Genomic DNA, 17,888 nt, shown 5'->3' with positions numbered 1-17,888 from the left:
GTCTCGTCGGTTGTGTCCTGTTCTACCACATCCCCAACAGGTACCAGATGGCCCTCGAGGGCTCCTGGGTCCTTTACCTTGATCAGACCATACATTTTTCTGTTGTTTTTTTCCACTATTCCAATAAACACAAGTAAATGAAGGACACAAATTATGTTGAAAGCAGGTGCTTCCACGAAGGTGTGGTTCCTGAGTTAGGGCTAGGTGTCCCTGTCGACAACTTCGGGTGAAATTGGAGGGCTCACAATTCAAATTAATAACAAAAAAATATGTACATTAAAAATCTAGGTACATACAAGTCTCTTATATCGGCTAATAACTTATTGGTGACACAGGGAGGCAGTATTGCGTAGCTTGGATGAATAAGGTGCCCAGAGTAAACTGCCTGCTACTCTGTCCCAGATGCTAATACAGACATATTATTAGTAGTATTGGATAGAAAATACTCTGAAGTTTCTAAAACGGTTTGAATTATGTCTGTGAGTATAACATAACTCATATGGCAGGCAAAAACCTGAGACAAATCCAACCAGGAAGTGGGAAATCTGAGGTTTGTAGTTTTTCAACTCAGCCCCTATTGAAGATACAGGGTGATATTAGTTATGTTTCACTTCCCAAGGCTTCCACTAGATGTCAACAGTATTTAGAACCTGTTTTAAGGATTCTACTCTAAAGGAATAAGGGCTCTTTGAGTGAGTGGTCTGGCAGAGTGCCACAGCCTCGGTCTGGCGCACTCACGTGAGAGGCAGTTACGTTCCACTTCATTTGTACAGACAAAGGAATTGTCCGGTTGGAACATTAATTAAGTTTTATTATAAAAATATCCTAAAGATTGATTCCATACTTAGTTTGTCATGTTTCTGCTGGCTTTAACAGAACTTTTCGTCCGACGTTCGGCGCGACCTGAACGTGCTTTTGGATTTGTTTACCTAACAAAATAAGATATTTGGACATAACTGATGGACATTATCGAACAAATCAAACATTTATGGAACCGGGATTCCTGGGAGTGCATTCTGATGAAGATCATGAAAGGTAAGTTAATATTTAAAATGCTATTTCTGAGTAATGTTGACTACCCAATATCTTTTTGGCTGCTTTGTTGTCTATAGGCTGTACTCAGATTATTGCATGGTTTGCTTTCTCTGTAAAAAAAAATGAAATCTGATACAGCGGTTGCATTAAGGAGAAGTTTATCTAAAGTTCCATGTATAATAGTCGTATGTTTATCAATGTTTATTATGAGTATTTCTGTAAATTGATGTGGCTCTCTGCACAATCACCACTTGTTTTAGAACTACTGAATGTAACGCGCCAATGTAAACTTAGATTTTTGATATAAATATTAACTTTTTTAAACAAAAGATACATGTATTGTGTAACATGATGTCCTATGAGTGTCGTCTGATGAAGATCATCAAAGGTTAGTGATTAATTTTATCTCTATTTCTGCTTTTTGTGACTCCTCTCTTTGGCTGGAAAAATTTCTGTATTTTTCTGTGGCTTGGTGGTGACCTAACATAATTGTTTATGGTGCTTTCGCTATAAATCCTTTTTGAAATCAGACACTGTGGCTGGATTAATGAGAATTGTATCTTTAAAATTGTGTAAAATACTTATATGCTTGAGTGTGCGTGCGGGCTGTGCTTTGGCAAAGTGGGTGGGGTTATATCCTTCCTGTTTGGCCCTGTCCGGGGGTGTCCTCGAATGAGGCCACAGTGTCTCCTGAACCCTCCTGTCTCAGCCTCCAGTATTTATGCTGCAGTCGTTTGTGTCGGGGGGCTAGGGTCAGTTTGTTATATCTGGAGTACTTCTCCTGTCCTATTCGGTGTCCTGTGTGAATCTAAGTGTGCGTTCTCTAATTCTCTCCTTCTTTCTTTCTCTCTCTCGGAGGACCTGAGCCCTAGGACCATGCCCCAGGACTACCTGACATGATGGCTCCTCGCTGTCCCCAGTCCACCTGGCCATGCTGCTGCTCCAGTTTCAACTGACCTGAGCCCTAGGACCATGCCCCAGGACTACCTGACATGATGACTCCTTGCTGTCCCCAGTCCACCTGGCCATGCTGCTGCTCCAGTTTCAACTGTTCTGCCTTACTATTATTTGACCATGCTGGTCATTTATGAACATTTGAACATCTTGGCCATCTTCTGTTATAATCTCCACCAGGCACAGCCAGAAGAGGACTGGCCACCCCACATATGCTCTCTCTAATTCTCTCTTTCTTTCTCTCTCTCTCTCGGAGGACCTGAGCCCAAGGACCGTGCCCCAGGACGACCTGACATGATGACTCCTTGCTGTCCCCAGTCCACCTGACTGTGCTGCTGCTCCAGTTTCAACTGTTCTGCCTTGTTATTATTCGACCATGCTGGTCATTTATGAACATTTGAACATCTTGGCCATGTTCTGTTATCTCCACCCGGCACAGCCAGAAGAGGACTGGCCACCCCACATAGCCTGGTTCCTCTCTAGGTTTCTTACTAGGTTTTAGCCTTTCTAGGGAGTTTTTCCTAGCCACCGTGCTTCTACACCTGCATTGCTTGCTGTTTGGGGTTTTAGGCTGGGTTTCTGTACAGCACTTTGAGATATCAGCTGAAGTACGAAGGGCTATATAAATAAAATTTGATTGATTGATTTGATTGAGGATTTTAATTATGAGATTTTTGTTGTTTTGAATTTGGCGCCCTGCAATTTCACTGGCTGTTGGCGAGATGGGACGCTAGCGTCCCAAATGATCTCAGAGAGGTTAACAGCTTAAATTCTTGTTAATCTCACTGCGTTGTCCGATTTACAATAGGCTTTACAGTGAAAGCATGACGTGATTGTTTGAGGATTACGCCGGACATCAAAATATTTTTCAACTGGCACAGGCTTCATAAAATCTCAAATAGCGATGAAATATTCACTTACTTTTTGAAAATCTTCCTCTGGTTTGCAATCCCAAGGGTCCCAGCTACAACATGCATGGTCGTTTTGTTAGATACAATCCTTATTTATATCCCAAAAAGTCTGTTTAGTTGGCGCCATCGATTTTAGTAATCCACTCGTTAAACATGCAGAGAAAGGAATCCAGAAAGTTATCGCTAAACTTTGATAAAACAAGTCAAAATGCATTTCTATTCAATCCTCAGGTACCATAACATGTAATAAACTATCATATTTAATACGGAAAGAAGAATATAGTATGTTCAATAGAATAGCAAAATAAGCAAGTGCGCGTTCGCTTGGTCGCACGCGCACAGACTGATTTCCAACTCTGACTCCCAATACCAAAACTCAAAATTCTTCTTCGTTTGGGAAGAAACAAGCCTGAAACATTGAACAAATACTGTTGTCATCTAGTGGAAGCTATAGGAATTGCAATCTGGGAGCTGAAATTGCATAGGACCCATAGCTTTCCATTGAAAGAGTATGGGCTCCCAAAAAATATATATTCTGGTTGGTTTGTTTTGGGATTTTCACCTACCATACCAATTGTGTTATAGTCTCATACATTATTTTAACATTTCTACCAATTTCAATGTGTGTTCTATCCAATGATATTATATGCATATCCTGGCCTCTGGACCTGAGTAACAGGGAGTTTATTTTGGGCACGTAAGTCAGACAGGAAGTGGAGAAAAATAGAAATTTTAAATTAAGCAATTATCATTCCATCATGCTTAGGGTCATGTATAAAAATGCTGGACAGGCCATTATTTTGGTTACCATGGATATACACCACATGATGACAATGTCCCCATCCACAGGGCACAAGTGGGCACCAAATTATTTGATGAGCATGAAAATGTAATGTAAACCATATGCCATGGCCGTCTCAATCATCAGATCTCAGCCCACCTGAACATTTACGGGAGATTTCTCAGCGGCGATTGAGAAAGCATTTTTCACCACCATCAACAAAACAACAGATGATTAAATTTCTTGTAGAAAAATGGTGTCGCATCCCTCCAGTAGAGTTCCAGACATCTGGTTTGTTAGAAAAGTTGTTATGAATGATACTGCAACATTCATGAATGTGTCATGTCTGATACGATAAAGAAGTTATGAATGCTTTATATATACCTCCTTCAAAGTACGGTGTTACTGAAATTATACATTGGGTTATGTCATGGCAATGCACCCTAAATAAGGAGCTGCTATCACCTTTTATATAGTATGGCATAATCTTCTGGAGTATTTGTGAAGCATCTGTAATGTTTATGAAGACTTATGTAGGCTATGTAAAGCATTCATAAATTGGAGTTTGTTTAACCTCTAGTAACTCCCCATCCCGGGTCCGGGAGCGTACTCATCGACTGACACAAATTAGCATAACGCAACGGACATAAATATTCCTAGAAAATATTCCTATTCATGAAAATCACAAGTGAAATATATTGAGACACAGCTTAGCCTTTTGTTAATCACCCTGTCATCTCAGATGTTCAAAATATGCTTTACAGCCAAAGCTAGACAAGCATTTGTGTAATAGCATTTTGTCCAGCTAGCAGCAGGTAACTTGGTCACGGAAATCAGAAAAGCAATCAATGCTAGGCTCTGCTGGCAGCAGGCAACATTTTCACGACAATAAGAAAAGCAATCAAATTAAATCGTTTACCTTTGATGAGCTTCAGATGTTTTCACTCACGAGACTCCCAGTTAGATAGCCAATGTTCCTTTTTTCCCAAAATATTATTTTTGTAGGCGAAATAGCTCCGTTTGTTCTTCACGTTTGGCTGAGAAATCGCCCGGAAATTGCAGTCACGAAAACGCCGAAAAATATTCCAAATTAGCTCCATAATATCGACTGAAACATGGCAAACGTTGTTTATAATCAATACTCAAGGTGTTTTTCAAATATCAATTCGATAATATATCAATAGGGACGCAATAGTGATGCATTGGAACGCAGAGCTTTGAAAAGATGAGTCAATTCCGGATTGGATTTTTCTCAGGCTTTCGCCTGCAATATCAGTTCTGTTATACTCACAGACAATATTTTTACAGTTTTGGAAACTTTAGAGTGTTTTCCATCCTAAGCTGTCAATTATATGCATATTCTAGCATCTTGTCCTGACAAAATATCCCATTTACTACAGGAACGTTATTTTTCCAAAAATGAAAATACTGTCCCCTAGTCACAAAATGTTAAAGTGAAACCAAAATATGATCTTAACGTGACATAATTACACATATCAGTTGATATCATTAATCTCTGATTTACATCATTATTATGTTGCCCTACATACCCACAATACAGCAATATAGCTCTGCATAATGTACATACAACATACCCACAAGTACTCTATGTTTCCAAATATAACATCAGAATCTCTCATAATCTTTTTTTAAAGTCACATTCAGTTTACATTCTGTTGAACAAGTTTCCTTCTTGTCCTGAGACTTCGTGTTCAAGATTAACATCACTGATTAGGAAAAAACACTGGAGTACAGTGTTTATGTAAACATCTATTCCAGACATCTACTGCAGTCTGAAGTTTCACTCTCTCTCCCTCTAATCCAAGGCACAACACGTCGAAACATTTGGGCACAATATTGCCTTCATGGATAACTACCAAAAGTCTATGTGCACTGAGCTAGCTTGGCCTGATATGGTAGGAACTAATCTCTTGTGAACAGACGTACATATCATAAATGGTCAGGCAACATCTGTCAACAGATTGTGGGATGTGATGCATAACAAGGAACAATGACGTAGTGCATAAAGATGGCAGAATACATACATGAACAACGTTTTTAAACTACGGCGTGCAAAACCATTAAATGTGCTAGAATTGGAATCATGTATACTTTACTAATGCAGATACAAAAATGGAGTAACAGAGAGCAAGCTAAAATACGGCAACTTAGCAAACAAGGCATTTGTGGTAAGTACATGGAGGCTGCCCTCTTATTAAACTTTTTGATGTATTTGATGCTGTTTCTTTTTTGCTTTTTTACGTTATGCAAGTTGAGCATGGGAAATGTGCTCTACAAATGAAATATGATTATTATTATCTTCATGTACATCTGCCATTCAGGTAGGCAGGTTTTTAGATTATTTTGGACCTCACAATTTTGAGCTGTGCACACAGTTTGGATTTTGGAAGGGAAGGGGACATTTGGACCATATGCTACATTCATAACCAAGTGGGAATGTGGTAATTACCAGTTGTGAGGTTGTAAATACCATTTGGATGCATTCACATTCTTTGAACTCATTGAGCAACGCTGATTGGCTAATGGTCAACAAGCTGCGTCATCCATTAACTAAAAGTAAAACTATCATGCTTGTAAACAAATGATAGTGTTAAACAACCATATGAACAGATTTATTTTTATAAATAATGTTTTGTTATTGCATTTAACTGCAGAATTTTATTGAGATAATTTCCTTAGTAGGTGATGTCAGAGGTCTTTATGTGGGAGAAGTTGGAGCTCAAGGATGACAGGTGTTCATGTGGATTTTTCATTTGTGGTAAATACCACCTTCTCTAATGGTTATGAATGCAGCAATATACTTGCATTAAATGTGCAAAGATAAGGGGGTGGAGCTAACGCCTATCTCCGACAGTGAGGGAGTTCGATAGGCTGAATCGAGATGCACCAGGATATGGCTTGTCATGTGAAAGAATCAAGGCTTTCCTTAGTGTCTACATCACCAACAAACTATCATGGTCCAAACACACCAAGACAGTCGTGAAGAGGACACTACAATGCCTTTTTCTCCCTCAGGGGACTAAAAAGATTTGACATGGGTCCCCAGATCCTCAAAGTTTGACAGTTGCACTATTGTGAGCATCCTGATCGGTTGCATCACTGCCTGGTATGGCAACTACTCGTCTTCTGACCGTAAGGTGCTACAGAGGGTAGTGTGTGCTGCCCAGTACATCAATGGGGCCAAGCTTACTGCCATCCAGGACCTATATACTAGGTGGTGTCAGAGGAAGGCCCAAAAAATTGGCAAAGACTCCAGTCACCCAAGTCACAGACTGTTCCCTCTGCTACTGCGCCAAGTCTAGGACCAAAAGGCTCCTTAACCACTTCTACCCCAAAGCCATAAGACTGCTGAACAATTTATTTACCCATACCTAAATGTACAAATGTACAAACCTATATACTAGGTGGTGTCAGAGGAAGGCCCAAATAATTGTCAAATACTCCAGTCACCCAAGTCATAGACTGTTCCCTCCGCTACTGCGCCAAGTCTAGGACCAAAAGGCTCCTTAAACGCTTCTACCCCAAAGCCATAAGACTGCTGAACAATTAATTTGTCCGTCTGTGACCAATACAAAGTGGTCGCAGTTCAATTCAATTCAATTATTTAGAATTGTTTTCATGTTGAGATTTCTAAATGTGGCTGACAATATCACATATACTAGTCATACAATTAAATTCTACACATTTTGAATTAAGCTGGCGAGAAATGTTTGTCCTTTTTATTTTTATCTGATATTTGAGTGAGACTGTCTAACTAAATCAATGGGAGCCCCCTGGCTGGAAATTCGACCATGATAACAAGGTTAGATCACTGCCACTAAACTAATTTAGCAAACAACAAATGTTTAACTGACGTGGGCTAAAAGAAAAATTGCTGAGGAACAACCACATTTTGAAATTGCACCTTGTGTATTCTACCCCAACTGAGTCCCCCCCCACCCCTCATATATGGGAGAGGAGAGAAGACAGATGGGGCTTTCTGGCACTATAAGACACGGGACCCTATGACGTTCACAGAGCACATTGTACACCAAAATGTCAGTCGAAACTGGTCCAGAACCGATTTACAATCGAAATCTGACAACCTTCTTTGGCCAATTTTAAAGGTAGAGTCAGCGATGCACGAAGTACACAGCGCCATCAGGACAATTTCCTAACTTCTCCTCTGTTTGGGTCCTGCAGCTATCATGTTGCAACAGCGTGATGCGCAACTGTACACACGCACAGATATTTTTTTGTGATGCGCTCATCTACAATATCCTGATGATGGTGGCAAGATCATGTCACTGAGTATCAGTTTAACTGACAAACTTGGCATGTTACAGTGCCTTCAGAAAGTATTCACACCTGTTAACCTTTTCCGACTAGGGGGCAGTATTTTAATTTTGGGATAAAAAACGTTCCCGTTTTAAACAAGATATTTTCTCACGAAAAGATGCTCGACTATGCATATAATTGACGGCTTTGGATAGAAAACACTCTGACGTTTCCAAAACTGCAAAGATATTGTCTGTGAGTGCAACAGAACTGATGTTAGAGGCGAAACCCAGATAAAATCCAATCAGGAAGTGCCACATATTTTGAAACCGCCTCATGCCAATGACTCCTTATATGGCTGTGAATAAGCTATGAATGAGCTTACATTTTCTACGTATTCCCCAAGGTATCTACAGCATTGTGACGTCTTTTTACGCATTTATGTTGAAGAATAGCCATAAGGGACCACATTTAGCAAATGGTCACATGATGTCTCCCACAGAAAATCTTGCGTAAAGTACTAGGGTAGCCATTTTTCCAATCGCCTCGACGGATATATTATCGAATAGATATGTTAAAAACACCTTGAGGATTGATTCTAAACAACGTTTGCCATGTTTCTGTCGATATTATGGAGCTAATTTGGAAAAAAGTTTGCCGTTGTAGTGACCGCATTTTCCGGTCGATTTCTCAGCCAACGTGAAGAACAAACGGGAGCTATTTCGCCTACAAAAATAATATTTTGGGAAAAAAGAAAAATTTGCTATCTAACTGGGAATCTCCTGAGTGAAAACATCCGAAGTTCTTCAAAGGTAATTTATTTAATTTGATTGCTTTTCTTATTGTCGTGAAAATGTTGCCTGCTGCCAGCAGAGCCTAGCATAGCATTATGCCATGATAAACTTACACAAATGCTTGTCTAGCGTTGGCTGTAAAGCATATTTTGAAAATCTAAGATGACAGTGTGATTAACAAAAGCCTAAGCTGTGTCTCAATATATTTCATTTGTGATTTTCATGAATAGGAACATTTTCTAGGGGTATTTATGCCCGCTGTTTTATGCTCATTTGTTTGAAGCTATGATTACGCTCCCAGATCTAGGTTTGAGAGTCACAAGTTAAAGTTTTCCACGTTTTTCTTGTGTTACAGCCTGAATTTAATATGGATTAAATTAAGATTTTGTGTCAGGGGCCTACACACAATACACCATAATGTCATAGTTGAATTATGTTTTTAGACATTTTCACAAATTAATAAAAAATGAAACGTCTCGAGTCGATAAGCTTTAATAATTTCAGCAGTAAAAATGTGCATAGAATGTTGCATGAACTCATTCTGTGTGCAATAATAGTGTTTAACATGATTTCTGAATGACTACCTCATCTCTGTACCCCACACATACAATTACAATATTGAAATTACAATATGTAAGGTCCCTCAGTCGAGCAGTGAATATCAAACACAGATTCAACAACAAAGACCAGGGAAGATTTCTAATGCCTTGCGAAGAAGTGCACCTATTGATAGATATGTAAAAAAAAAAGCAGACTTTGAATATCCCTTTGAGCATGGGGAAGTTATTAATTACACTTTAGATAGGGTATCAATACACCCAGCACTACAAAGATATAGGTGTCGTTCCTAGTTGCTGGAGAGGAAGGAAACTACTCAGGTATTTTACAATGAGAACAATGGTGACTTTAAAACAGTTACAGATTGTATTGGCTGTGACAGGAGAAAACTGAGGATGGATCACCAATGTTGTTACTCCACAATAGTAACCTAAATGACAGAGTGAAAAGAAGGAAGCCTGTACAGAATAAAAATATTCCCAAACATGCATTATGTATGCAATAAGGCAATAAAGTAAAATTGCAACAACAGAAAATACTAACAAATATACTTTATGACATGAAAACAAAGCGTTATGGTTGGGGCAAATCCAACACAACACATGACTGAGTACATCGCTTCATATTTTCAAGCATGTTGGTGGTGGCTGCATCATGTTATGGATATGCTTGTCATCGGTAAAGACAATTTTCTTTTTTTTAGGATTAAAAAGAAACGGAATAGAGTGAAGCACAGGCAAAATCCAAGAGGAAAACCTTGGTCAGTCTGCTTTCCAACAAGCACACTGGGAGTGAAATTCACCTTTCAGCATGGCAGTAACCTTAAACACAAGGCCAAATATACACTGGAGTTGCTTACCAAGACAACATTCAATGTTCCTGATTGACCTAGTAACAGTTTTGACTGAAATCGGCTTGAAAATCTATGGCAAGACATGAAAATGGCTGTGTAGCAATGACCAACAACCAACAAGAGCTTGAATAATTTTTGAAATAATAATGTGCAAATATTGTACAATCCATGTATGCAAAGCTAAAATAGAGACTCACCCAGAAAGTATGTGTAATTGCTTGCGAAGGTGATTTTAACATGTATTGACTCAGGGGTGTGAGTACTTATGTAAATGAGATGTATGTATTTCAATTTCAATAAATTAGCAAAAATGTTTACAAACATGTTTTCACTTTGTTATTATGGCGTGGATGGGTGAGAAACAAAATCAATTTAATCCATTCAGACTGTAACACAACAAAATGTGGAGTAAGGTGTACGAAAACATTATGAAGGCACAGTATATCAAAATATCCCCAGCCTCTCATCAATTATCCCTTACATATTTCCCTCATTCTGGATTTCGTCTTGGCATTCAAGTCATTTATATGTCTTTAATGTACAAAAACGAAATAAAGTGCTTAACACCACATTATTTGAAAACAAATATTTAGCATACACATTCTCAAATGATCACGTCGTCATCAATATAAGATGTTATTGTTCGCATTGCCCATCAGTTCATTTTCAATTTCTTCAGAATACAAACACGCACACGTGCACGCACACACCACACACACACACACACACACACACACACACACACACACACACACACACACACACACACACACACACACACACACACACACACACACACACACACACACACACACACACACACACACACGCACGCTACTCAGTGACGGATACTTTTAGTAATCTAAAGGGAAATGGTAGAGACTGCGTGAGAACAAGTCCAAATGACCAGATGTCATGTCCAGATTACCAGGCTTTTTGATAGAGGATTACCAAATTGCAAAGTACATTGATGCACCAGGATAAAAGAAAGCTATGCAGGGCAGGCACAGAATTCCAAACAAAGATATATTTAATCTGGAATTTGCTTTATACTAGTTCTATGAGGTAACATAGAGATGGGTTAAAACATAAAATAAACTGGGTGGTTCGAGCCCTGAATGCTATGCAATCTGGTTTCAAAGCTGGTCATGGGTGCACCTCAGCCACGCTCAAGGTCCTAAACGATATCTTAACCGCCATCGATAAGAAACATTACTGTGCAGCCGTATTCATTGATCTGGCCAAGGCTTTCGTCTCTGTCAACCACCACATCCTCATCGACAGACTCGACAGCCTTGGTTTCTCAAATGATTGCCTCGCCTGGTTCACCAACTACTTCTCTGATAGAGTTCAGTGTGTCAAATCGGAGGGTCTGCTTTCCGGACCTCTAGCAGTCTCTATGGGGGTGCCACAGGGTTCAATTCTTGGACCGACTCTCTTCTCTGTATACATCAATGAGGTCGCTCTTGCTGCTGGTGAGTCCCTGATCCACCTCTACGCAGACGACACCATTCTGTATACTTCCGGCCCTTATTTGGACACTGTGTTAACAACCCTCCAGGCAAGCTTCAATGCCATACAACTCTCCTTCCGTGGCCTCCAATTGCTCTTAAATACAAGTAAAACTAAATGCATGCTCTTCAACCGATCGCTGCCTGCACTACCCGCCTGTCCAACATCACTACTCTGGACGGCTCTGAATTAGAATACGTGGACAACTACAAATACTTAGGTGTCTGGTTAGACTGTAAACTCTCCTTCCAGACCCATATCAAACATCTCCAATCCAAAGTTAAATCTAGAATTGGCTTCCTATTTCGCAACAAAGCATCCTTCACTCATGCTGCCAAACATACCCTTGTAAAACTGACCATCCTACCAATCCTGGACTTTGGCGATGTCATTTACAAAATAGCCTCCAATACCCTACTCAACAAATTCGATGCAGTCTATCACAGTGCAATCCGTTTTGTCACCAAAGCCCCATATACTACCCACCATTGCGACCTGTACGCTCTCGTTGGCTGGCCCTCGCTTCATACTCGTCGCCAAACCCACTGGCTCCATGTCATCTACAAGACCCTGCTAGGTAAAGTCCCCCTTATCTCAGCTCGCTGGTCACCATAGCATCTCCCACCTGTAGCACACGCTCCAGCAGGTATATCTCTCTAGTCACCCCCAAAACCAATTCTTTCTTTGGCCGCCTCTCCTTCCAGTTCTCTGCTGCCAATGACTGGAACGAACTACAAAAATCTCTGAAACTGGAAACACTTATCTCCCTCACTAGCTTTAAGCACCAACTGTCAGAGCATCTTACAGATTACTGCACCTGTACATAGCCCACCTATAATTTAGCCCAAACAACTACCTCTTTCCCAACTGTATTTAATTTATTTATTTATTTTGCTCCTTTGCACCCCATTATTTTTATTTCTACTTTGCACATTCTTCCATTGCAAAACTACCATTCCAGTGTTTTACTTACTATATTGTATTTACTTTGCCACCATGGCCTTTTTTGCCTTCACCTCCCTTCTCACCTAATTTGCTCACATTTTATATAGACTTGTTTATACTGTATTATTGACTGTATGTTTGTTTTACTCCATGTGTAACTCTGTGTTGTTGTATCTGTCGAACTGCTTTGCTTTATCTTGGCCAGGTCGCAATTGTAAATGAGAACTTGTTCTCAACTTGCCTACCTGGTTAAATAAAGGTGAAAAAATAAAAAAAATGCTGATTGACTGAAAGCCATGTAAAATCAGACCGTATACCACGGGTATGACAAAACTTTTATTTTTACTGCTCTAATTATGTTGGTAACCAGTTTATAATAGCAGTAAGTCACCTCAGGGGTTCATGAAATATGGCCAATATACCATGGCTAAGGGCTGTGTCCAGGCTCTCCTCGTTGCATCGTACACAAGAACAGCCCTTAGCTTTATTTATACATGACCTGACCTTAGGGCACCACTGATTCACTCATACGATGCATTTGTTGTCTTGCATTTGTTTTCATCACATTATTTTTTTACTTAAAACCATGGAGAGAGTTAGATAGTGTATTATTACAGATAGATAGTAAGACAACAGTACAAATGTCTCACCCTTACTACTGTAGCTTAACATGTTGGTTGTTCAACACACCAGTCAGACTGTGGTGGCAAATGACACTGTAATAAATGCAATTTAGTAAACACTTTTATCCAAAGCAACTTATAATAGTGCTTTCATACATTATTGTATGGGTAGCCCCAGGGGGAATTGAACTCCCAGCTCTGGCATTGAAAGGAACATGCTGTAGTGACTGAGCCACACAAGACCAATGTAAATAGTATGTAATGACTTGAAGTTAAAATATTACAGCACATTGTCTGCCCAGTATTTTTTGGGGTATCTGTACTTTATTTTACTATGAATATTTTTGACAACTTTTACTTGTACTTCACTACATTCCTGAAGGAAATTATGTACTTTTTAATCCAAACATTTTCCCTGACACCCAAAAGTACTTGTTACATTTTGAATGCTGAGCAGGCCAGACAATGGTGCCGTCTGGTTTAAGCAAACCGTCTGGTTTGCTTAATATAAGGAATTATAAATTATTAATACTTTTACTTTAATAAGTATTTTTTAGCAATATCATTTAGTTTTGATAGTTAAGTATATTGAAAACAAAATAATTTTAGACTTTTTACTCAAGTCGGATTTTACTGGGTGACTTTCACTTTTACTTGAGTCATTTTCTATTTTAGGTGTCTTTACTTTTACTCAAGTACAACAATTGGGTACTTTTTCCACCACTGGAAAAGAACCAGAAGTGTGCAATATTTTGTTTGACTGCAGGCATTTGAAAAAATGCATGCAATATCATAACTTCAGATATCTGAAACATTTTGTGATAGTAGTGCATTTGAGAGCATCCAGTGCAGATTAGGGTAGACCGGGGCTGTTTCTCACACTTTTTACTTGAGTGTATTTTTTGTATTTTACTAAACTCTTTTCAACATTAATAGAAAGCAAAGTCTTGGGTTGAAATGGGCACGTTTGATTGCACTCTGGAAGTACATTTTTTTTACAGAACTGTTTAAACTAGATGATAGGAACACACTATGATAGGAACACACTGTGGACAATTTTCAGCAAGTTGCTGCATTGAAATACAGAAATAACCACTTTTCCATAAACGAGGTCTAAATCACATTTGATTGCACTCTGGAAGTAATTTTTTTTACAGAACTGTTTAAACTAGATGATAGGAACACACTATGATAGGAACACACTGTAGACAATTTTCAGCAAATTGCTGCATTGAAATACAGAAATAACCACTTTTCCATGAAAAGGTCTAAATCACGTTTGATTGCACTCTGGAAGTACATTTTTTTACAGAACTGTTTAAATTAGATGATACGAACACATTATGATAGGAACACACCGTGGACCGTTTTCAGCAAGTTGCAGCATTGAAATACAGAAATGACCACTTTTCAATAGACAAGGTCTAAATCATGTTTCACTGCAGTCTGGAAGTACATTTTTTACAGAACTGTTTAAACTAGATGATAGGGACACTGTGGACAATTATCCAGCAAGTTGCAGCATTGAAATACAGAAATAACCACTTTTCCATAAACAAGGTCTAAATCATTTTTAATTGCACTCTGGAAGTACATTTTTAAAACAGCTGTTCAAACTAGATGATAGGAACACTATGAACAATTTCAGCAAGTTGCAGCAATAGATATATAGAAATAACCACTTTTCCATAAACAAGGACTAAATAATGTTTGGTAGCACTCTGGAAGTACATTTTTTACAGAACTGTTCAAACTAGATGATAGGAACACTGTGGACACTTTTCAGCAAGTTGCAGCAATAGATCTACAGAAATAACCACTTTTCCATAAACAAGGTCTAAAACCATGTTTGGTACACTCTGGATAGAATGTTTTTAACATAGCTGTTCAAACTAGACGATAGGGACACTGAACAATTTTCAGCAAGTTGCAGCAATTGAACTACAGAAACAACAACTTTTCCATAAACAAGGTCTAAAATTATGTTTAATTGCACTCTGGAAGTACATTTTTAACATAACTGTTCAAACTAGATTGATATTGAAACTGTGGACAATTTTCAGCAAGTTGCAGCAATTGAACTACAGAAACAACAACTTTTCCATAAACAAAGTCTAAAATCATGTTTGGTACACTCTGGATAGAATGTTTTTAGCCAGTGCATAAAGCCAGAGCATAAAGAATGAACAAATACCAAAACCTGGGATCAAATCAGAGACCTTTTGATCTTCAGTCTAACAATCTCCCAAATGAGCTATTTCGGTAATTCCTTAGGGTCAATTCTGTGGCACCCTTGACAATTCACATGCATGTGACTCACAATTTTGACACTCAAAAAGTAATTCATAGCAAGTACGGGGATCGAACCCAACCCAATTGTTGAGATGCACCAAGCCTCTACAAGTGCTGGAGCGCAAACAAACAAGTCCACCAACAGCATAGCCTGACAAGACTGGACACTCTTGGTTGCTCCTTGTGGCAATTCCAAACAGCTGGGGAATTTGATCAATTGGTATTGTTTTTGTTTAGCATGCTATAGGGAGTGGGATCGATGCCCGCATTCCCCAAAAACACATTTTTTTGTGGATCCAAGAAAGCTCCAGTTCACACTTCATGCAGCCTTGTCTTACGACAACCTACTGTCATGTAGCAATGACAAGCAACTTTCATGTAACACTGATGTCAAAATGTCAGATGAAAAAGCAAGACATTACTTACTTTCAGAGGAGCAGCGTAGCACACACCATTGAGGCCCACAAACAAAGCTGTGGATAGTTTATTTGAAGCCAGAGCATAAAGAAAGAACAAATACAAATCAGGGAACTTTAGTCTAAACCTCTCCAAACTGAGCTATTTTGGCAATTCACTCAACTTAATTCTGTGGCACCCTTGACAATTCACATGCATGTGACTCACAATTTTGACACTGAAGATGTGTATCACAGCCTGTATGGGGATCGAACCCATGACCTTGGCATTATTAGCACCAGACTCTAACCAACTGAGCTAACCGGCCACTAGCTATTGGGGTCAATTGACGAGATGCACCGAGCTTCTGCAAGTGCTGGCACGTAAACGAACAAGTCCACCAACAGCATAGCCTGACAAGACTGGACCCTCTAGGTTGCTTCTTGCGGAAATTCCAAACGGATGGGGAATTAGCTCAAATGCTTTGCATACGTGAGGTACTGGGATCGATGTCCGCATGCGCCAAAAACACATTGTTTTTTTAATCCAAGAAAACTCCAGTTCACACTTCATGCAGCCTTGTCTTACGACAACCTACTGTCATGTAAACAATGACAAGCAACTCTCATGTAACACTGATGTCACAATTTCAGATGAAAAAGTAAGACATTACTTACTTTCAGAGAGCAGCATATCACAAACTCTAACCAACTGAGCTAACCGGCCGCTGGCTACAGATCACAACTGTTGAGATGCAGCGAGCCTCTGCAAGTGATGCACCGAGCCTCTGCAAGTGCTGGAGCGCAAACTAACAAGTCCACGAACAGCATAGCCTGACAAGACTGGACACTCTTGGTTGCTCCTTGTGGCAATTCAAAAGAGCTGGGGAATTTGATCAATTGGTATTGTGTTTGCTTAGCATGCTATAGGGAGTGGGATCGATGCCCGCATTCCCCAAAAACACATTTTTTTGTGGATCCAAGAAAGCTCCAGTTCACACTTCATGCAGCCTTGTCTTACGACAACCTACTGTCATGTAGCAATGACAAACAACTTTCATGTAACACTGATGTCAAAATGTCAGATGAAAAAGCAAGACATTACTTACTTTCAGAGGAGCAGCGTAGCACACACCATTGAGGCCCACAAACAACGCTGTGGATAGTTTCCTTGAAGCCAGAGCATGAAGAAAGAACAAATTCAAATGCCAAAACCCAGAATCAAACCAGGGACCTTTAGATCTTCAGTCTAACCCTCTCCAAACTGAGCTATTTCAGCAACTCACTAAACTTAATTCTGTGGCACCCTTGACAATTCACATGCATGTGACTCACAATTTTGAATCAAAAAATTTAAATCATCGCCAGTATAGGGAATCAAAACCATGACCTTGGCTTTATTAGCACCACACTCTAACCAACTGAGCTAACCGGCCACTTGCTATTGGGCTCAATTGTTGAGATGCACAGAGCCTCTGCAAGTGCTGGCGCGAAAACTAACAAGTCCACCAACAGCATAGCCTGACAAGACTGGACCCTTTTGGTTGCTTCTTGCGGAAATTCCATTATATTAAGGGGAAGTATCTCTACGATACAGCCACTTTCCATGTTTGCGGTCGTAACTTCATGTTTGCGGTTCCCCAACTACTCTTTTGAGAGTTTTCATTTGTTAAATTAGCTTTTGCACAACTCCCACTTTCCACAATGTTGACATTCTAAGAATGAAATAGATGTGCAAAGTCATCTGTTTTTGTTAACTGAAGCACATGGGTTCAATCCTTGTTCAACGTTTATGGTAGATAGCTGATATTATGGAAATGTACTTTCATTACAACAGTGTAAAGAAAGGGTCAATTGTATTGATATGGCCACTGAGACCTGTATGCTCTAGTCGGCTGGCCCTCGCTACATATTCGTCACCAGAACCACTGGCTCCAGGTCATCTGTAAGTCTATGC

Source organism: Oncorhynchus keta, unplaced genomic scaffold, assembly GCF_023373465.1.
Source record: "Oncorhynchus keta strain PuntledgeMale-10-30-2019 unplaced genomic scaffold, Oket_V2 Un_contig_25868_pilon_pilon, whole genome shotgun sequence".
In the NCBI taxonomy this organism is placed as follows: domain Eukaryota; kingdom Metazoa; phylum Chordata; class Actinopteri; order Salmoniformes; family Salmonidae; genus Oncorhynchus; species Oncorhynchus keta.
The sequence above is the reverse complement of the archived record's forward strand: the minus strand, read 5'-3'. Positions refer to the sequence as shown.